At 47.4% G+C, this 22,913-nt stretch overlaps 1 long non-coding RNA gene across 1 annotated transcript in view; it reads right to left on the bottom strand.

Annotated features, from left to right (window-relative positions):
- LOC137769918 (uncharacterized) overlaps positions 1 to 22,913 on the bottom strand; it is a 236,331-nt gene that overhangs the window by 31,534 nt on the left and 181,884 nt on the right. Inside the window, exon 4 of the long non-coding RNA XR_011075103.1 lies at positions 520 to 589. This is a non-coding gene — a long non-coding RNA (uncharacterized lncRNA). The remainder of the gene's footprint in view (positions 1 to 519; positions 590 to 22,913) is intronic.

The following is a 22,913-nucleotide window of genomic DNA, read 5'->3' as shown; positions in this document are numbered from 1 at the left end:
ACGTTGTGCCTTTCTCTCCTAGGATGGACTGCCTAGCTTGCACACTCATCTGTTGGATCATTCTTGTTACAAAGCCATAGAGATAATGGGAGATTTGTATGAAACTGTATTTATAAAGATAGGCTCAAGAAAGAACGATTCTTGAGCATTTCACCAAATCAAAGAGACCCATTTCCTTAGCAGAGGGAGATGATTAGTTGAGGTACTTGTGATATGACTATTACACACTGGTGGTGGGAGAATTCTCCCGGACTGTCCCCAGTCATTCCCATAGCCCTGGCACAGTTTAGAGGTCACCAGCTCAGCCCCCCTAGATATGTGACCTTGGGCAATTAAATCAACTTTCCTGAGCCTATTTCCTCGCCTTGAACATAACTTCCCTTCCAGGGCTGTCATGTGGCAGAATGAGACAATGGATATGAAATCGTGTGAGGTTTAGTCTTTAATTACGTGGTTGAAGTAAGTGCCCAGCCATCCCAGGTTTCTTTGAAGCTGATTTTTTTTTAAGAGCAGACTTACCTGGAAGATGATCTGGGAGAGGCTTACTCACTGCTTTAAATGAAGCTCCTTCAGGTCCCATTCAGGTCCACTAAGGAAAAACGAAAGACGGTTGAGTCCATGAAGCTTGCTGCCCATGTCAGAAGCAGCTCCTGGATCTACGGCCATGGTTCTCAAGGCTTAGCATGCTTCACCATCACCTGGAAGGCTTGTTAAAATACAGATGGCCACACCCCCCCTCCAGAATTTCTCAATCAGTAGTTCCAGGCTGGGGCCCAAGAATTTCCCCATCAAACAAGTTTCCAGGTGCTGCTGCTTTTGCCCAGGAGCCTACACTTTGAGGATCATCACTGATCTAAAAGAGCTACAGCCCTGACGCCTGGCCCCTTTTCGCAGAGAAGCCAGCTCTGCTTCCTGTCAGCAGAGGAAGACATTCTGCATTTCACAGATTAGTAAGGACCTTTTCCCTTCTTTCCCAATCAGTGGTCAGAAGTGAAAGTCACTGGCTCTCAGTGATTAAACTTGAGAGCTGGCTTGGCCAGTGGTCCAGGGAAGAGTGTTTAACCACACACCTAAATGAATGGGTTTGATCAATAATTAAGTGAGCTGTTGTGATGGTGAGGCCGTGGTCAAGCCGCCCGGTGAAGGAGGTGGCTAGGAGCGGTTTTGCTTGTTCATACGGGGTTCAAAAGGGCTTCGGGGAGTTAGAAACTGAGCCAGACAGAATTTATTATTATTTTATAATTTTTAAAGAAGGAAACCAGCACTACTGAAAGGTACTGGTGAAGGGAATATAAAGTGTTGCTAAGTGTTGGCTTCTAAACCTCCTTCTCATACTCGGGAATTGCCAAACTTGTAAAATTGAGTCCAACTCCCACAAAAGAGACGAAAAATGCCAGGCACTTGCCTCCCGGGCCCACCTTGCATTTAGAGGACCTGATGGAGACTCTGCCCTTTGGTGCACTAACTTCAGACTCCACCAGAAGTTAAGGACCCAAGAAGCAGGCATCATCAAGAATCCACCTGTCAACAGGCAGGACAACAACACTGAGTTTCTAGAAGCATCCGGAGCAGCAGTCCAAGAGACCTCACAGGCATGCGGGCGGTTTCAGGTATGCGAGCTGTGGTATTTAATGCCCAAGGAAGGCTACACTGGTGCCTTCACCAGGCCAGTGCTGGGCCTGCTTGGGTAATGCTATTCCTGGCTACAGTGTGGTGCCAGAGGGGTTTGGGGGCTTTTTGATGTGTTTTTGTTGTTTTCTAACTTTTGCTCACAGTTGAGAACCCTGTGCAACTCAGAATATGTTCCAAATAAACTCTTAAATCAGAAAACCTAGTTTTGAATTCTGCTCTTTTGTTTTTTTGGTCATTTTGAACAAATCTCTTAGCCTCTCCAGGCCATAATTTCTTAAGCTGAAAACAGGGAAGACTAATTTCTACATAAAGGAAGAAGGGGAATAAAATGAAACAAATATGCGAAAATGCTTTGAAAACCACACTGTACTATAAAAATCTCAGTTACTACATGTATATAAATATGGACTGACACCCATGGCCTCTCTATAACAGAGGTTATAATTTGGCCCTTCCTCAAAATTAGTGAGCCTTTTCCCTCTCTGTGCTCATCAGTATCTCAAAGCGTATCTACTTAAAGTGTTTTCACAATGAATTTTAATTAGATTTACTAATCTATCCCATTGGACTATGAGTTCCTCAAGGTAGAGTCTAATTAGACCTTTTATTTTCCTCTGATGTCTACTGGTACATAGTACGTTCATAGTAATTGTCAGTTGGATAAAAAAATAAAAGAATTTGCTGGGGCCTCCGTGAGTGTACCGGGAAGTTTCTAGCTCAGATGCAACTCTCACTTTCTTCCTTTGCAACACTTTTTGAATCTGCAGCAAAAGGCCCCAGTGGACAAAGGGAGCGATCGGATGGAATATGCTCCTGGCGAAGCTCCTACAAGTGCAAGTGATGGACACAGTGGAGGAAGTGCGTCTTAATTGGTAGCGTGAAAAACATTTCCCAGGTGCTAGATTGGGTTGTAAATGCCATCTGTACTGCCACAGAGGATTAGAGGGAAGAATACCTTTCTCTGGGTTCTGGGGATAGTGTAGGCATCAAGATGAGTGTTGATATTAACTTGTCTGTGCTCCGCCTGGACAATTGCAGGCGAGGGAATCTGTCTAAGGTTTCTATCTTGAAATCAAATGGATGATGCGGTGGCAGGTCTCCGGTTCCCAGGTGTTTGGATACATTTGTTAAAGGGAATTCTGGGAAGAATTAGAATTCAACAATTTTTGGCCTATCCTGGGAGGTTCTAGGTCAATACACTCCATACTATTTGATGTTTGATCCTCCAAAGGCAGAAGAAATGAAGTTTACGTCTTCACTCTGGCCCTGTCTTCTCTTAGACATCCTCTTTCATTTGGTTATTAATTCCATAATTACTGAGTTCCCATGAAGGGGCCAAGCCCTGGGTTGGGTCCTGGGGACATCAAGGAGAGATGACATTTTTTTCTGAACTCAGGAAATTCACTGTCTTGGATAGGAGGTGGGGAGGGTGTCAGACACATAAACAAAATACAGTATAATGTAGTAAACGATATAATAGATATACAAAGAATTCTAGAGAGAGGGAGAGAAAGAGAGGGATATATACATACATTCATATACGATCCCTGATGGCATATAAGCTAAAAGATCCCTGGAACTTTCAGCTACTTTGGCCAATAAATCTTTTTGTCTAAGCTAGTTTGCTCTTGGTTTCAGGCATTTACAATTCAATGAGTTCCAATAATACAGGAATCACAGAAGCTGTTGTGTTAAAGCTACATTTGAGCTGAGGTTTCTCACCTAAAGGAGGGCTGGGTGTTCTAGAGAGAATGTTACGTGCAACACCATGAAAGAACAAGGCCTGTCTTGGGAATGTTGAGATATTTGATACAATTGCATTTTCATCACACCGTCCAGATGATTCTAAACGTGCACAATAACCCCTGCTTTAAAGAGTACCCAACTATTCGTATCTGAAGAATCCCAATTTTGATGCTTCATTAAAGCAGATTTTTCAAAAACTTCATACATGTTACTCATCACACTCACCCTATGGAAACGTGCTTAAAAAAAATTTAACCTTATATCCTTGGCTTTTTTTTGGGGGGGGGCAGCATTATATAATACATTCACGAACATTAAGACGCTAATGTCCCTTTGCCTAATTCATGTGTAAACCCCATGTCTTACACTGCATAAAGTAAAACTCAGTGAGGAACAGCGGCCCCATCTTCAGTAATAGTAATAAAGTAATGACATCCACTTACTGTGTAACATCTCTTTGTCTGGCTCTATGCTGAGTGCCTATATGCTTGACCCAATTCTGTTTTCAAAACCACCCTGCGATAGGTATGGTCATCCCCATTTTAGAGTTGAACAAACTGAGGCCTCAGTTTAAATAATTTGCCTGCAGCTAATGGAAGTCAGGATAGGAATCCAGGTGTTTCCTTTCTGCCACACTTACCCCTCTGCCTCTCCAATTCCCTTATTCCCTAGCTCCAAAATCCACCCTCAGTGTTTCTTTCTTGGGGGAGTGAGTTTCTGGCCCTCTCAGCTTCTGCCGTGGGAGGTGAGCTTCTGGCAAGGAAGTCGGGGGAAGAGCGGGAATGGCTGTCAGGAAGGCGGCCAGTAGTGGCCGCCCCTCCGAGCCATGTGGGACACGGCAGAAGATGCTGGAGGTGTTTACTCCTGAGGGGAGAAAGGGCATGACGACTCTCTCCAAACATCCTAAGTCACTCACCTGAGTGTTTTAAGAGGTAAACCTAGGACGGTGGTGGAGAGTTCAATAATAATCTTCTAACACCAGCGATCAAGAGAATGGGCTGAACAGCGGGGAGGTGACCCAAGGTGTTCAGACGCAGACTGGAAGATGGCAGTTTGTGGGGAAGAGGAAGCCCTCTGGTCTCAGACAGACCAGCTGGTTGATCCAGCTCTTCCACAGCTGAGCTCTGCAACCTAGGACAGATGATTTAAACTTCCTGTCTCCTTCCTCATTATAAATTAATATCTTAATAATATCTATTCTGCAGGCTTGTGAGAATTAGAGGTAATACATATGCAGAGCCGCCATAGAGCAATGGAAATAATACTACTACAATGGTTGCCAGAGATTGGACATCTCTCTTAGCACAACTGTTTTAGATTCAAGAATCCAACGGGAAGGGCAGAGCATTGAAATGTATTACCTGTAGAGATCCCACCAGGGTAAAGGGGTCTTTTTTTTTTTTTTTTTTTTTTTTAATGGAGGGAATTACCACCTTTTTTTCTTTTTAAGGGAACGCTATTTATTTATTTATTTATTTTGGCTGTGTTGGGTCTTCGTTTCTGTGCGAGGGCTTTCCCTAGTTGCGGCGAGCGGGGGCCACTCTTCATCGTGGTGCACGGGCCTCTCACTGTCGCGGCCTCTCTTGTTGCGGAGCACGGGCTCCAGACGCGCAGGCTCAGTAGTTGTGGCGCACGGGCCCAGCTGCTCCACGGCATGTGGGATCTTCCCAGACCAGGGCTCGAACCCGTGTCCCCTGCATTGGCAGGCAGATTCTCAACCACTGCGCCACCAGGGAAGCCCCAAGAGGTCTTTTTTAACCATAACTTCCCGAAGTGTGGAGATAGAGCAGCACTGATTGGAGGGTGGGGGTAGTATTTTACAGGAACTTTTTTCTTTCTGCGTGTTGTGTTGTGGGAGGGGCTGGAGAGGTTCCCATATTATGTACATTTCATCTCCAACGAGAGATCAGTTTACTTTGACGTAACCGCAGGGAGCCCGTTATTTACCCTCGATCCCTATAAACTTCTCACTACTGAGTTTACAGTTGGTGGATTGTTCATTCCACATACTATAATTGCTTCATTAGAGGCTTCAGATGGTTCATTGTGTTGGCAACTTCCTGCAAAACTGTCTGCACAATCAGGGCCAGACACATGCCACTTGAGTCATCAGGAATTGAAGCATTTGCCTGTTTGTTTGTGTGTGTGTATCTGTTTTCGAAAGGCAGCATATTACATGGGATTTAATCCTGAGGCTAGGTGCAACCCCGCCAGCTGGGGGGCAGCACAGGGGCAAACAGATCTCTCAGTGATCTCAGCCACTACAGTGTGTAAATTAACATCCATTTATTAATGACTCCCTGATTTCTAGCTCCAGCCCCCATGTCTCTCAGGAACTTCAGAACCAGCTAGACAAATACCGCAAGATTGCCCCCACCCTTGCTTGGATTATCCCATAGGTATCTCCAACTCAACATCCCTGATACTGAATTTCTGATGTCCACTGTATCCTCACCCCGAACCCTGTATCCTCTCCTATTCCCCATCTCAGTAGATGACATCACCATCCATGCAGTAGCGAAATCTCTGCTCATCATCCACGTGGCCTCCATTTCCCTCGCGCTTACACCCAATCACCAAGCCCAATGAATTCTTCCTTCCTTTTTCTCTCATTGGGGCCACTCCCTCATTTCCATGGTCACTTCCACTGTTTGGCCTAAACTTCCACTATTTCTTCCGCAGATACAACAACAGCCTCTTCTATACGAGCTCCCTCCAGGCCACAGGAGCGGAGCCATCTTTTAAAAACTCAAGTCTGCTTCAAAAAATCTACAAACAATAAATGCTGGAGAGGGTGTGGAGAAAAGGGAACACTCTTGCACTGTGGGTGGGAATGTAAATTGATACAGCCACTATGGAGAATAGTATGGAGGTTCCTTAAAAAACTAAAAATAGAACTACCATACGACCCAGCAATCCCACTACTGGGCATATACCCTGAGAAAACCATAATTCAAAAAGAGTCATGTACCAAAATGTTCATTGCAGCTCTATATTTACAATAGCCAGGACATGGAAGCAACCTAAGTGTCCATCATCGGATGAATGGATAAAGAAGATGTGGCACATATATACAATGGAATATTACTCAGCCATAAAAAGAAATGAAATGGAGGTATTTGTAATGAGGTGGATGTAGTTAGAGTCTGTCATACAGAGTGAAGTAAGTCAGAAAGAGAAAAACAAATACAGTATGCTAACACATATATATGGAATCTAAGGAAAAAAAAAAAAGGTCATGAAAAACCTAGTGGCAAGATGGGAATAAAGACACAGACCTACTAAAGAATGGACTTGAGGATATGGGGAGGGGGAGAGTTGAGATGTGACAGGGTGAGAGAGTGTCATGGACATATATACACTACCAAATGTAAAATAGATAGCTAGTGGGAAGCAGCCACATAGCACAGGGAGATCAGCTCGGTGCTTTGTGACTGCCTGGGGGGGTGGGATGGGGAGGGTGGGAGGGAGGGAGATAGGGAGATGCGGGAGGGAGGAGATATGGGGATATATGTATATGTATAGCTGATTCACTTTGTTATAAAGCAGAAACTAACACACCATTGTGAAGCAATTATACTTCAATAAAGATGTTTAAAAAAAAAAAAAAAAAACTCAAGTCTGATAACATCACCACCATGTTTAAAGCCCTTCAAAAACTTTCCAGTGTCCTTAGGGGAAAAAATCTTAACTGACCATGTTACACCTGGTTATACCTTTTTCTTAGCACCTTGTATACCTTCTTCTTCTTTAAAAAAAAAAAAAAAAAAATCCTTATTTCTCAGAACCCTCCTTACTCCCTGATGTCAGGAGCTGTCTTTCTTATTCACCACTGATTAACCCCAAGATGAGCAGACTGCCAGCCACAGAGAAGGAGCTGAGGAACTATCCACTGACCTGTGGCCATGAAAGAACAAGAAGGGATTCCTGTTAGCTGGCTTTTCACCCCTATTCCAAGATGATTTCAGGGGTGGAGAGAGGAATACTTCAAAAATCAAATGGGCAAAACCTAACAAATCTGTCTACCCCGAGGATGGGACATAAGGTCCCTTACAAATGTGCTTCTCCAGCCTCAGCTCCCCCAGATCCTACCCTTTTCTCCAACCTCCATCACAGGTCTGTGCTCAGTGTCAGAAATTTTCTCTGTTCCCCAAACACCCCGCCTTGTTCATTACCATCAGTGCCTTTGCATATAAATTTCCTCTGCCAAGAAGGCCTTTTCCCGCCTTCCTTTCCTGGGGAAATTGGATTCCCCCTTGAAAAGTGATTTCAGTGACCACTTCTGTGGCTCCCCAGGTAAAGAGGCTGCTCCTCCCTTGCCTTAGTCTGCTTAGGCTGCCATAAAATAATGCAAAAGACTGGGAGGCTTAAGCAGCAGATATTTAATCCTCACAGTTCTGGAGGCTGGGAAATCCAAGATCAAGGTGCCTGCATGGTCAGGCTCTGGTGAGAACCCTCTTCCTGGCTTGCCTTTTTGCTGTGTCCAAATATGGTGAGGAGAAAGCAAGCTCTCTGGGATCTCTTCTTATAAGGGCACTAATCCCACCATGAGGGCCCCACCCTTACCACCTCATTTAATCCTAATTACCTCCCAAAGGGCCCACCTATAAATACCATCACACTTGGGGGGGTGTGGTGGCTAGGGCTTCAACATATGAATTTGGGGGGACACAAACATTCAGTCTATAATATCCTTCTATCCTACCTTCACATTTTACTATGTAATCATTATAAGGGCTATGAATATTCAGCACTTGCTATAGACTTCATATTCTTTATTTCATTTAATTCTCACAACTATACCAAGAGGGTGGTACTTTTGTCCCCATTTTAGAAATGAAAAAATAGTTTCCAAGTGCCCAAAGTTACACAACAACCCAGTGGTGACCCCAAGCCTGGAATCAGGGGCTCCTGACACCACAGTCAGGGTTTAACCACTCTCCCGTACTGCCTAAACCAGAACTTGGTGAATGTCCAGGCAGACAATATTTTGGACTTGCTGGGCCATACATTCTTTGTCACAACTATTCAGCCCTGCCACTGTATGCAAAAGCAGCCACAGACAGTACATACATGAATAGACATGGCTATGTTCCAATAAAATGTGATTTATGGACTCCAGAATTTGAATTTCATATGGTTTTCAATGTGTCACAAAATGTTCTTCTTTGGATTTTTTTCCCAACCACTTAAAAACATAAAAACCATTCCCAGCTCACAGACTGTACAAAACCACCTCGTTTGCTGATCCCTGGCCTAAACGACTACGACTTTAATAGTAAGTATTTTTCTGAGAAGGGAGACGTTTCTCTTCTCCAATACCTCCTGACCCATAAGATTCCTTCCATGTCTCCAAAAGCCCTCTTAACATTTCCTAGCGCAGGGTGTTTCAGCATCAGGGCTGCTCCCTCTCCTCCCTCAGGTGCCTGCCCACACATGGCTTTCTCAGCGAGGTCGTCGCTGGCTGCCCTGTCTAAAGCTGTCACAGCCCCCTGTCCCTCCTTACCTCTTTTATCCCACTTTATCTTTCTCCTTAGCACTTACCACCATCTACCCAAGCACATACCCTGTTGATTGTCTTACCCCCATTAGAACGTGAGCTACATGAAGGCAGGGCATGCTGCTCTGTTCACAGCTGGAAACCCAGAACCTAGCAGGGTATGTAACACATAGTAAAAGCTAAATAAATATTTAATCAATCTATTCATGCAACTAAAGTCATTCACGAACATCCAGCACAGAACGGATTCTCAAAAATAAAAGCGTGGATGAACAGACAGAGGAGGTATGTACCCAGTTTGTCCTGAGAGCTTCCATTTGGGGTTGGTGGGAAATCTCATTTTCCATGGAGTTTGCACAGGGGGGAAAACAGGCCCTTGCTTTTCCTCTGGCCTCGCTGTGAAGCATTGATCTGTGCTGAGATTTCTTGGAGGTGTGAACTCCTGACCCTGCTCCTTCTGGAATGCCGGGCTGGAGGCTCTCAGAGAGGAAGCAGGAGGTGACTGGGGCCTGGGCGTCAGCCCCAGACGGGAGCAGCAGATGGAGCCGGGGACAGCTGGAGAGGAAGGCATGGGATCCTGGCGGAGGAGGGAAAAGGTGCGTGCCAGGGCTCCTGGGCCGGCGGGCAGAGGAGGACGGGCTTTTTGTTAGGTTAATTGAGGTAATATTTGCTGCCACCTTTCAGATAGTGATAAAAGTCTCCTACCAGCCACTGATGGTATCTCTGACTCCTGCCTTGTTCCACTGTACAGAGACAGTGCTCTAAATTTAGCTCCAGTTATTTAGCTATTCCTTGAAACTCTGTCACTTAAAAAATAACTATAGGATTTCTCTGACAGACTGTAATACATGGAGTGCACAAATTACAGGTATAACTTGGAGATCCAACTGGGATCACCAAATAAAATTGACAGCAGTGGCCTAATTCCAGAGTAGTCCATGTGGCAGCTAGAGACACTTTGTTCCTTAGGCCCCTCTCCTTAATCTGCATTTTGAGCCAAAAGGTCAAAGGAACCAAAAGAAACTAGAAGTGGTTTCAAGCCCAAGGTACAGACCCTGGGGAAAGTCCAGTTTTTCTTCTGCTTGGCAGAGCTGGAAAGACCACCCGGGCCTCCAGAAGGTCAGATGTGCTCTCCCTGAGTGCAGAGGAAGTTAGGCTGAGCCCCGCTCTGTCTATCCACTCAGCCAAGAGCCTGACATAGTTGACCTCTAGGAGAGAAGGGGTTTTTTCTTCTCTTAAAAAAAAAGAAAAAAAAAATTCTTTTGGATTTTCTGTGATTGTAAACTGCAGAAACCAAAGTCAGTCTCTCAAGGGAAAAATGATGCCCAGGAGGAAAAGAACTGGTCCCTCTGGGAAGTGAAGACCCCACTCAGCAGAGCCCTGGTGGACATAAAAGCCACAGGGAGATGAAGAATTCTGTTTCCGATTCATTCCACAAATGTTACTGTGTTCCCACTTTGGTACAGTCCCTGGGGACTCACAGCAAATCAAAGGAACAAGGGCGATCTATTCAGCCTAAAACCTTCAGTAGATGCTACAGAAGAAGGATCCAGGAGGGGCAGAGAGGCCCCAGGGAGTAATGCCTATAGGGAAGCAGTTGGGCCCAGAGGCAGGAAACTGGGGACGAGGATGGCGCTGCCCTGCTGGTGAGCACTGATGTCTGTGGATTTCCCACCTAAATCAGGCTTTTCAAGGATGGTTCATCATGGTTTTCTAGGAGGAGTAAAGGGCTCTCTGGCCACATATATTTCCCTAGGATGCTGGGTAGAGGCTAGGGTCCAGGGCCGTGACTAACCCTTCCAAGGTTAACCCTGGCACACCTGGTGGCTTGGAGCACATCCAGCACTAAGACAGCCAGTTGGTCCAGTTGGAAGGGATCATCTGGGCTTTTCACTCCAAGCTCTGTGTTTGTCAGAGTCTCTGACTCAAGCCCAGAGCAGATAAGTGACTTGTCTCAGGCCACAGAGCAAAGCTGCGGCCACGTCGTGAAAAGGAGCCAGCTCTCTGTGTCTCAGTCCAGGGCTACCATGTGTAAAGCAACTTCTGGACTAGTGGAAAAAGCACTGGCTTTGAAGCCAGATGTTCTTAGACTAGAATCCAGACCCTGACACACAGGTGCAGATAGGTCTCTCAAAGCTGCTGTTTTCCTGTCTGTAAAGTGGGGATGGTCACCCCTGCTGGGTTTCCTGCCCTGTGTGGCCATCAGAATCGAACGATCCAACCTGAGGGAAAGTGCTCTATAAACTGTAAAGTGCCGAGCGGATACTGCTCACTGTCGTAGTTTCTCATCCGTGACTCAGATTCCAAAGGGGCCCATCCCGCCAACTTCAGCCCTAAACAGAACAGCGTGATATGGACAGGAATGGTGGCCAGGTGACTGTGTAGTCAGAGCAGCAGAAAACAGAAAGCAGGCACTGCACCATCCTGCTGTCCATCCCCCCCTCTGCCCCCTTCGTCTCCCCCAGATGCGCCCGGCTGGAGGGAGCTGCAAAGCTGTCCGCCTTCCATGTGGCTCTGAGGCCCTGGCTGGGCAAAAGCCAGAAGGCAGATCTTGGGCATTTGACCGATTCTTTCCTGCCGGTGTGAACATCTCAACCCTCAGCCTCTCCTGATTTCCCGAGGGACATGCAGAGGACCCTGTCCCTGGACGATCTGTCTCTCATGAAACCAGAGGTTACCCTGTATTCAGAAGGCGGTACCAGCACCCCCAGTCCTTTGGAGGGCTAAGACTGGGATGGCTGCTAGGTGGTGACGGGCCCCCAGATCTCCCAGCACTGACCACTGCTGCCGCTGAGACCAGAACCACCAGTCCCACTTTGAGGCTGCTGGGGGAGGGGATGGTTGTGGAAATCTCAGGACCCTCCATGATCACAGACCCCGTGAGTGCCTGAGGGAGCAGAGGGGAGACCTGTGCTGCCCCTGAAGACAGCCCTCCTCACCAGTGGCCTCCTCTGAGTGCAACGTCCTGCATGAAATAAGGCGCAAAATGAGTATTTGCTGAGCACCTACCTGGAATTCTCTAGGCACAATCACACCGGTCCTTCAACACCTGCTGAGTAAGAAACTACTACTCCTGCTTTACAAATGAGGAAATAAGAGTCCAAAAAGGTTGGGACATATGCCCAAGGTCATGCAGATAACAGCAACATTAACATTAGCAACCATGAGGGCTTTGAAAAAGACAAACACATTTGGGGTGTCTTCTCACCAGGACCCCACAGTAACCCTGAGGTGGTGATTAGCTCCCTGTCTTCCAGATGAGAAGGCCGGAACAGAAGCAGTCCCAGTCACACAGACGGCGAGGGGCAGGTCCACGATCAAATCCAGATCCCACTCACGGTCTCCCGCACACGTGGGCTGCCGCTGGATTTAGACACACGGCTCCGGACGCTCAGCCCAGCGTACGTGCCTCCAGCCATTAGGAGTTCTCTCTGCAGAATCACCAAGGGAGCTTTTTCAGACTAGGTTCTCAGGCTCCACCCTGAAGATTCGGGCTCCGCAGATCTGGGCAGCGCCCGTGGCTGTGTTTACACACGCTCTCCGGTGCTCCCAGCACTCCCAACGCTGCCTCCCTAACTGTCCGAGTCAGCCTCCATCTTCCACCCTCCACTTCCGTCCTCACCACAACTGACGCTGTCCTTGCCCCCGTGGCCGACAGCCTCCCTTCACTGTAAATCCAGGGGCCACTCGGAGGCGCTCACCTCCATCCACCTGTCAGGAGCAGCCCGCATCACGACCACTCCTCCTTCGCGAAACTCTCCCCATAACCTCCCTTTGCTCGTGGGTTTCCTCCCGTCACTCTGGCCTCTCTCCTTCTTGGCCTCTCACTGACTTCTCTGCCTCCTTCTATCCGTTTCAGCTGGCTGTTCCCGGAACTCTGCACTCAACCATCTTCTTTTGCCATTTTCTTTGCCCTGGGTGACCGTACCCACCTCGTGGCCTCAGTTACTGCCTTTGTGTGGATAAGCACGTCCCTGCCCAGAGCTCCCCTAGAGCCTCCAGTGGTGGAGGCCCAAATGCCTCCGGATCTTGTCCACGCGGCCGTCCCACCTCAAACATGGCGGCACGTCCATAACAGAACACGCCATCTTCACCTCTGCAAAGGGTTATTCATGGGTCGCTGAAGGTATGAAACTGGTGGTGCGTAGGGTGGGGATACATTCCCCAACTCCTCCTGTGTCCTGTGATTACCAAGGTGTAGAGATTCGAGCTTCTAAATCTGAGAAGCACGCCAGCTCTCCCTCTACATGGCCACCATCCTAGTTCTTCCTCTCTTCGGGGCTCTCCTGCGTTACTCTGGTGCCTTCCTGACCAGGCTCTCATGCACCCAACCCACCCTCCACCCAGAGCCTATCAATCAGGCCATGCCACTTCCCTACTAAAACCCATTAAGTATTTCCCTCTGACCGTCAGCACAAAACCCAAGCCTTTTATCTCCCTCCCAAAGCACTTCCTGTGGGTCCAGGCTTTCCTTTCCAGCCACTTCTCCCCCAACTGCCCACCAAACAGCGCTATCTACGCTCCGGGCACTTAGGCATGAGCACCGTGCTGGGAAAGCTTCCAGGTATTTTGCTATCTTTGCACTGCTCTTCCCTCTGGCAGGGAGACTATCTCCTTCTCTACGTTTATCCTTCAAGTCTCCCTCAGGAGGCACCTCCTCCAGAAGCCCTCTCTGCCCACTGGCTTTAGGTGGGTGCCCCTCCCTCACCTGTCATGGCAGCTGCTGCTTACCTCTTTCCCAGCACTGACCACCGATCCTGAACCATCACTGCCTGGTCTCCTCTCCCACTGGAACACAAGCAACATCTTGTCGCCTTCAACTTCCACTCTCCAGGGCCCACCCAGAACTGTGCCCGTGGCACTTAGTCAATGTCTGTGGACTAATATGATGAAAACAGTATCATGCACCAAACATTTATTGAGGACTCAGACTGCCAGGCACCATGCTAGGTACATGCATTGTATCATTTAACCCATACAACAACGCTAGATGGTAACTGATTCTTATACCCATTTTGCAGGTGAGGAAACTGAGGCATGGGGACATTAAGCAATTTGCCCAGGGTCACACGTTTAGTCAGTGACAGAGTGGAGACCATGGCCCACAGCCCAAGTAATGAGGGAAGAAATGTGTGAGGAAACTGTTATTCCAGGAGGTAGAGTGACCACAGCTTCTGCCCGGAATTAGGGAGGGACCACATTCCAGCGGGGATAGTGACCGTGCGATCCTGCGTAAAAGTCACTGGAAAATGAACTCTGAACTCACCACGGGAAACGGAAGACCACTAGCTCCTTAAAACTAACCCGCCATTCCACAACTCTGAGGGCTTGAAGTAACCATATTCCCAAGCAAAACGAGGGGACACAGGTTTTCCTCATCAGCCTCCCTGTTCGCCAGCCCCACTCAGCCCTCTTCAGGCCCCCTGTCCACTGAACGATTCCCAGCAGCACGCTGCTTCCCTGGCAGCCGGAAGAGCCACAAACCCCATCGTTCCCTTCAATTACCCCAGATTCCAGGCTATGCCAGGCACACACGAGGGCAGAAAGTGGTTTGAAATCTGTGTGCGGGAGATGTTGGGAAGGTTGGAGAGAGCAATTTTTGTTTCACATCATTCCTTTGTATAATGTTGTACCCTTCTGACAAGTCCGCATAATACAGCTTAACTTCACCAATTGCTGCCTTAAGAGAAAACAGTGAAGACCTATCTTTAATGTCAAATGAACAATGGGCAACCTTCCAGAGGAGGAAAATGACTTGCTTTGAAAGAGTTGGAGAAGAAAAGTGCAAAATGTTCCCAGCTTAACGTGAGGGGGGAAGAAAGTCAGCAGCTGTGTGCTGGCACGTCGGCTCCCCGGCTGCAAGCCCAGGGCGGCCTCCGCCAGCCTCCTCTGACAGTCAGGCCCACAGGCTGAGGAGTAAGCCTCCGAGCTTTAGAGGGGGCAGACAGTGGTTGTTTAGTCCTCGGGAACGTTGAGCCAGCTGCCCTCAGCCCAGGCGTGTCTGTGCGTAGATGTATACATGGATGTAAAGCTCTCCTTTCGAAGACAAGGAACCCCTGAAAGTGTGTGTGGAACCCCCTGGGAACCTCAGCCACTGGTTCTCCATCTTCTGCTGGAGCTTTCTGTTTGTACCTCATTCTCCCCACAAGTAGCCACTCTCCACTGGGCACTGAGATTCTGACCAACCTTGCCATCTAAACAGTATTTAAATGATTTTAACTCTTTAGGCTTTTCCCCATGAGATAGGGAGCATCTCAGGCTGCCTCTCCAGTTTCAGATTCCATCCCTGCCACCTCATTTCTGATACTTCAGCCACATCAACCTTCGTGTAAGGTCCTGACTGTGCAGTTTCATGGTCCTGTTCTATGCCCCCAGTGCCTTTGCACATGCTGTTCCCTTTGTCTGAAATGCCCACCTGGAAAGTCCTACTCGTCCTTTAAGGCTTAGATCAAGAATTTCCAAAAAAAAAAAAAGAATTTCCTCCTTCTGGAGTCCTATCTGACTTCTCCAGTGAGTTTGCCACTCTCCTCTTTTGAGCCATAGGCTACCTCTATCAGAGGAGGCATTACTCTGTATGAAATTTATCAGTTTACATGATCTCTCCTCTATTAGGTGAAGATTGTCTCAGGAGCAGGGACTTTGGCTTATTCAGAGACATACACACGTATACATATGAATTCACATGTACATGGACCTAGCTCAGGGACTGGCCATACAGTATGTGTTCAATAAATGCTTGTAGATTAGAGGGTCTAAAACTCAGCTTCTCAATGCTGGCTGCAAATTAGAATTACCTGAGGAATTAAAAACAAAACAAAACAATGACAGGCTCCACATCACCTTGGAACTCCAGACCACCTGAATCAGAAACTCTGGGGGTGGGGCTCAGCCACTGGGGCTTTTATGAGTCCTCTAGGTGATTCCGATATGTTTCCTTTGTCTAGAAACTTACGGCTAAATGACATATTTAATCCCCGACCCCCAACACATATGATACATGGTGGTGAAGAAAGAAAAAGATAGCTACAGTGAAGAGCTCCCTCTTAGAAAAAGAGAGAGGGGGAAACAACATCTTGTGGTCACAAGGTGTAGCATTTACACCAATGCATGTATGGACGGGGATAACAGCACAGTGGACAGAGATAAACAGGACGCCTTTGCCCTGCGATGGAGGCCGACCAGCCCGGCCTCCTCTGGTTCTCCCTGAACTGCCTTGTCTATTGACCCTGTGGCCACAGCTAGAGGGCCACGGGGTGGCTTCCCTTCTCAGGGCTGCTGACTTCCTCCTAGAGAGTTCACGGGGCTGGAAATGCCCTAGGAGTTGATCACTTTGTTGCAGGTTATCATTTGTCGGGCTTTGTGTTTCTCAGGCATTACAATTTTCCAAAACCTTAATAAGCTCTTGGTTGATCTGCATCCAGTCAAATGCAAAGTCAGAATTATGGGTCCTTGAATCTAGACCACTGTCTCAAGGTTCCAGCCCCTTAGTAGCAGGCCCTCCTGTTCGATCCATCTTGCTAATGATGCACTGGGATGGGGATGCAGAGGGGCAAGGCTAAAATGCCTTTTGCTTCCTGGCTGCATCCCAGAGGATAGCTTTTTATGCTGTGGAAGAAAGAAGACATTGTAGAGTGTTGAAATATCATTCTACCTCTAGGTTCCAATCTTTTCTCCCTCTGTGTTTTTAGCCTCCCTCACTTCACTTATGCCAAGTTTAGCTTGGGATAGACAGTTCAGCTTTTCCAACCCACCGCACTCCTATCTGCCCTCCTGGACAGCTGATCGAGACAGGGTGGGCTCTGTTTCCTTCCCACTCAGCTTGCTTCATCCTTACAGGATGCTACTGAAGGCTTTATGAAGTAGCCAATCCTCTCCAGTATAATTCTTTTTTCTATCTCTAAAACACAGTTTGAGTCTCAAGATAGTACATGTGATAGTTCAACCCAGCTGCTATGTAAGACATGACTGGGATTTCCAACTTTCCAGCCAAGAATAGAGGAATTCTCGGTGCTCTGCATGCCACTATGATCCAGCCAGTTCTACTTTCTAGGATGTCACTTATAAAACCCCACTTTCAGAAGCCAATGTTACAAGTATTCAGGACCTACTCCATGGCAAGTGAAAGAAACCCACTTTAAGATGGCTTAAGCAAAAAAGGGGAATACACTGGCTCACCCAAATGGGCAGTCCAAGGTTTCTGCTCTCTTTAGATGCAGTTGTATCTAAGGCATGAAATTATGCCATCAGTCTACTCTCTCCTGTCCTCTTAAATCTCATCTCTGTCTTCCTTTGTACTGATTTCACTCTCTACCAGTAGCCCCAACAAAAAGAAAGTACCACTTTTCTAATAGTTCCAGAGTCCCATTGCTGACTCTCATTAGCCCAAAGTGGGTCACATGCCCATCCCTAAACCAATCACTGTGGCTAGAGGATGCAATACAATGATTGAGCATGTGCCCAAACTTGGAGCCAACAAATGAAAATTAGCCCAACCTAAAACACACAGTCTGAGCATCAGAAAGATGTGTTCCCAAGAGAAAAGTCTGGTTCTGTTAGCAGAAGAGATGGTAGGTGGGCAAACCACAGAAGTTCACTTTAAGGACCATGACTGTTTGTGCTGGCTGCTGTGGCCCCAGAGCTCAGTACAATGCCTGCCACACGGGGCACGCTCTATCAATATTTGAATGAGTGAATAAATAAGTGAATGAATTCAGAGACTAACTCTATATCTCAGTCACTCTATGCGGAAGCCCAAAGGAAAGAAAAGCTCTTCAAAAGCTTTCATGAGTTCTGGTGTATAGCCTAATTTTTTTTCTTTTTCTTTTATTTATTTATTTATTTATTTATTGGCTGCGTTGGGTCTTCGTTGCTGTGTGTGGGCTTTCTCTAGTTGCGGCGAGTGGGGGCTACTCTTCATTGTGGTGCGTGGGCTTCTCATTGCGGTGGCTTCTCTTGTTGTGGAACACAGGCTCTAGGCGCACGGGCTTCAGTAGTTGTGGCACGCGGGCTCGGTAGTTGTGGCTCACGGGCTCTAGAGCGCAGGCTCAGTAGTTATGGCGCACGGGCTTAGTTGCTCCGCGGCATGTGGGATCTTCCTGGACCAGGGCTTGAACCCGTGTCCCCTGCATTGGCAGGCGGATTCTTAACCACTGCACCACCAGGGAAGTCCCAGCCTAATTTTAATGACCCCTGGATATGCCTAATTGGAGATATAATCCTCTTCTTCCCACAGGGATCCTTCTTCCCAACATTGTCACCAGAAGGGAAACCTGGCAATATTTCCCCAAATTAAAAAATACAACAAATTTCTCTGAAGCAGCAAAGTTATATATTCATTCTTTCTTTAAGTCATTCATTCTACAAACATTTATTAGGCACCTCATATATCAGATACTACGCTAGGTACTAGGATATAGGTATAAAAAATCATAATCTCTTACTTTAAGAAGCTCAAGCCTAACAGAGAGACCAACAAGTGATCAAAAAAATGGAGGCAGCTTATGGAGTAAAAGATTACAGGCTTTGGAGTCCGACCCGGCTCCACCACTGAATTCTGGTTCCACCACTTGATTACCATACAACATCAAGAGAGTTATTAACCTCCCCAAGCCTCTTTTTTCCTTATCAGTAAAATTAGTTATAATAATATCACCAGGGCTTCCCTGGTGGCGCAGTGGTTGAGAATCTGCCTGCCAGTGCAGGGGACACAGGTTTGAGCCCTGGTCTGGGAAGATCCCACATGCTGCGGAGCAAATAGGCCCGTGAGCCACAACTACTGAGCCTGCGCGTCTGGAGCCTGTGCTCCGCAACAAGAGAGGCCGCGATAGTGAGAGGCCCGCGCACCGCGATGAAGAGTGGCCCCCGCTTGCCACAACTAGAGAAAGCCCTCGCACAGAAACGAAGACCCAACACAGCCATAAATAAATAAATAAATAAAGTTAAGGGGGAAAAAAAAAAAGAAACCACCAACCTCATAGAGTTGTCGTGTGAATTAAATGATAATATATATATGAACAGTGTGTAGCTAGAGCCTGGTACAAATGGTAGCAATTCTGTTTGAGGCTCTTGAAGATCAGAGGAAAGAGCAAGTCATCCTTTAGGAGTCAGAGAAGGTCTGATGGAAGAGGTGAGAGCTGAGCTGGTTCTTGGGGGTGAGCAGGAGATCACAATGTAGAGTGTCTAAAGGGAGTGCATTCTAACAGAGGGAACAGTTTATTTAAAGCTTTGAAAACCCAAGGAAAATTGGTATGTTTACAGAGCAGCAAATATTTCTAGATGCCTTGTGTGTTGGTGGGATAGTGATGGGAGTGGAAAGGTATGAAACACCAACATTCGGGGAAAGAACAAGGATTCTGGGACTTCTCTGTCCGACAGGAGTATAGGGCACCTGGGAACCTCTGCCCAATAACCATAAATCATTGGCGCCCCAGGTAAGTGGGTGTCAGAACAGCCATTATCTCTCCTGTACGCACATTATGATGGTGTCTTTCGGATGGACGGAGAAGTTGAGGGTCCATTTACAGTTCCTTTCAAATGACTTGCAATAAATCACAGTATTTATTATTCACAATCTGGTTCAAACGAAGCAGGGATTGTGAGTTGGGGGTGGAGGTGAAGGGAGTGGCTTGACTCCTAAGGGAAAGGTTGGGGGGTTTAATGAGATAATATCCATGAAGCACTTTGCTCTCCCAGAGGCCATAACGCGGCAGCTCCTGCTCAGGGACTGGGAGATCTGGGGAGATAATGTTTCTAAGTACAGACGCTAGGCTGAGGAACGCTAGACAGAACGGAGGGGCAAAGACTTGCTCCTTAAGTAATTTCCCTCATCAGCATCATGGCCAGAACCATCCACTGCAGCAGAAACAAAGAAATGCCAGTTAGGGGAGTGAGGTCCAGACACTCAGGCCTCCGTGGCACCAGGGAAGAACCCACCGTCCCCACCAGGACCCATATCAGGCCCACATCACACAGGCCGCCTGGGCTCCGCAGCCTTATGCACAGCCTTGGTCCTGAACCTTTCTCTCACCCAGCTTCTGCCCCATTTCCCAACCTAACTCAGACTGCCAGTTGTGAGGGAGGAAAGGGGGACCGGGATCCAGAATTCCAAATTCCTGAGTAGCTGCCTATTGATGTCATAGGCCCCTCATGGGCGCATACCATAGAAAGAACATCCACCCTTTGCTACCACCAGGATGGGTGCGGGAGGGTTGGGCTACATTCTGAGAGGTGAGGTCATTATTCACCCTCTCACCCCGCTCAGTGCCTCCTTTTCCCCGGATCATTCCCTCATTCCTACCCAGCATTACACACAGGCCCGGAAGAAGCCCCGGTCCCATGAATGAAGCATTATGGAGAGTGTCCGAAAGGATGAAACAGTAAAGGAAAGTATCCACAAAGAAGAGAGAACTTTAATTCTCCTTATCCCCTCACCCTAAGCCTGCCCCCCTTCCCCGTGACCCACTTTTATGTCCCTGATGACTCTACTTGAACATGATCCAGTTGAGAATTCCTTCTCCTTACACATTTATATTAGTTAGGATGAAACTAACTGCTGTAACAGATGAACTCCAAAATTTCAGAGGCTTAACTTCGTAAAAGGATTTTTAAAAAAATTCGTGGTCAAGTGACTTCCCTGGTGGTTCAGTGGCTAAGACTTCGCCTTCCAATGCGAAGGAGTGCAGGTTCAATCCCTGGTCAGGGAGCTAAGATCCCACATGCCTCGCACCCAGAAAAAAACAAAACGTAAAGCAGAAGCAATACTGTAACAAATTCAGTAAAGACTTTAAAAAATGGTCCACATCAAAAATATATATATATATAAATATATATAAACTAAAAAGTACATACGTAAAAAATAAATAAATAAATAAAAATTCATGGTCAATGTGTGTGTTTTTCTTCGATCATGGGAAGTGGGGCAGGGGGCGTGGAGAGAGAATGCTATGGACTCAGTGTTTGTGTCCCCCTCCCCCAGATTCATACGCTGAAGCTCTGATGGTATTGGGAGGTAGGCCTTTGGGAGGCAATTAGGTCATGAGGGTGGAGCCCTCAGGAACTGGATTAATGCCATTAGAAAAGAGACACAAGAGAGACAGTCTCTCTCTTCACCATGTGAGGACACAGCATGAAGGTGTCAGTCTGCAGACCAGGAGGAAGGCCCTCACCAGGAACTGAACTGGCCAGCACCTTGATCTTGGACTTCCTAGCCTCCAGAACTAGGAGAAGTGAATTTTTGTTGTTTAAGCCACCCGGTCCACTGTATTTGTGTTATAGCTGCCCGAGCTGACTGAGACCGAGGGGCTTGTGTTCCCTGCAGGAATTCAAGGTAACAGGCTCTGCCATCTTCTTCAGGGGGGGATTTCAATCTCACCCTAGGTGTCAGCATCCAGTTTGCAAAGGGGGAAGAGCATGAGGGCTCAGGCTGTTGTGGGCCAGGCCTCGAAGGAAATGCCTCACGTTCCCTGACTAGAATCCAGTCCGTGGCCCCAGGTAAGTGTGAGGAAGGCAGGGAACGTAGTGCTTCAGAAGCAGGAGCAGGAGTTGCCAGGTTTGCTGAGCAGCTCGCCAGGTGCCGTGATGCGGGTCTGCAAGGTCCAGATCAGGGAAGGTTCTGTGAGAGAACGGAGACGAGGTGTTGGGAGGAGGGCAGCAGCCCCTGCAGATCCCAGTGAAACCAGTGGAAAACCACATAGTGAGGAAGACTGGATGCTCTGGCTCTGGAAACGCTGCTGGCAGGACCCAGATGAGCTGGTGAGCTGGACACGGGGCTGAGGTCGCAGAGGCCCAGGGCCACAAGGAAGCACACACGCCGATAGCTCTGGGCAGAAATGGCCATCGGGAACGCCAGCCACACAGACAGTGGGACAAGCTTTGGGATAAATACATGAACTTATTTAGCTCCTTTTTGCATATTCTAAGTCTTTGAGGAAGATGACAGACACGTGGGAGGAGAAGAGGTCTGCGAGCAAGATACAAAAATCCTCTACGACTGAGGAAAAGTGGCACGGAGGTTGGTAAGTAATATGACTGGGGTTAGGAAAAGAGCAGCGGGATTGCCTTGAAGAAGAAGGAGATGCAGACGGAAAGAGTCGGAGGATATGCCGGACAGGGGAGGGGGAGGGGGAGGAGGGGGGGGAGGGGCCCAACCCCACTGCTGGTCCTGACGTGGAGGGTGTGAGAGGGTGACTGCCCTTCCTGAGAGGGTCCTGAAGGACACGGCGGGTCAGGTGCAACCAGGTCCCAGTTTAGATGATGTAGGCGGAGGGTACACAGCAGGAAGCCTGGAGGAAGGGCAGGAGTCTTCTAGAGCCCCAGGGCAGGGGGGGCCCAAGGCGGGAATGGCTTGCACCTGGGCCAGAGCTGACCTGGGTGGAACTTTGAGAAAATGGGAGAGGGCAGCTAATCAGATGGGCTGTGGCCTGAGGGAGACAGGGAGCCCTATTTTATGATCAGTGCATTTTACTCTAGGTAAATTATACTCCAATCTATAAAAAATGGAATAAAACCCCATAAGGGCAATTTATAAAGTGATGTAAATTACATAGGAAAGTATCAACCATTTCCCCCAAATGAAGAGGCTTGTTATCACATACGCATTTTTTAAGGCATGGAGTGTGAAGAAGATAAAATTACTTTTAAAAATGGACATAAATAGCTAATGTGAGCAATAATGAAGATTTAAGAAAGACCAGAAACGCAAAGAAACAAATTATCCTGCTGTTGTTTTACTCACATTAGGCTTATCTGAGCTGGCAAGTGTTTCAGCTCAGGTTGGAAATGCCTGACAGAGAAGTAGAAAGTTCATTTCATTGGGAAAGGAAAAGGATGGATTCCACTTTAAAGGTTAAAATTTCGATCTGGGAGCTATAACAGCACTGTCAAATAATTATCATTGTTATTTTTACAAATCTATTTCACTTTAAAACAAGTTGGGAAATTTCTGACTTAGTTTAAATGAGACCTCAATTCTCCCAGGCCTGATCGCCACCTGAGGCAGGGTCTCCCGCTGAAAAAGTGCTGTGCTGAGTCATTCAAA

This window comes from Eschrichtius robustus, chromosome 10 (genome assembly GCF_028021215.1).
Source record: "Eschrichtius robustus isolate mEscRob2 chromosome 10, mEscRob2.pri, whole genome shotgun sequence".
Classification (NCBI taxonomy): Eukaryota; Metazoa; Chordata; class Mammalia; order Artiodactyla; family Eschrichtiidae; genus Eschrichtius; species Eschrichtius robustus.
Note: the sequence above shows the minus strand (reverse complement) of the source record. Positions and strands in the feature narration are given on the sequence as shown.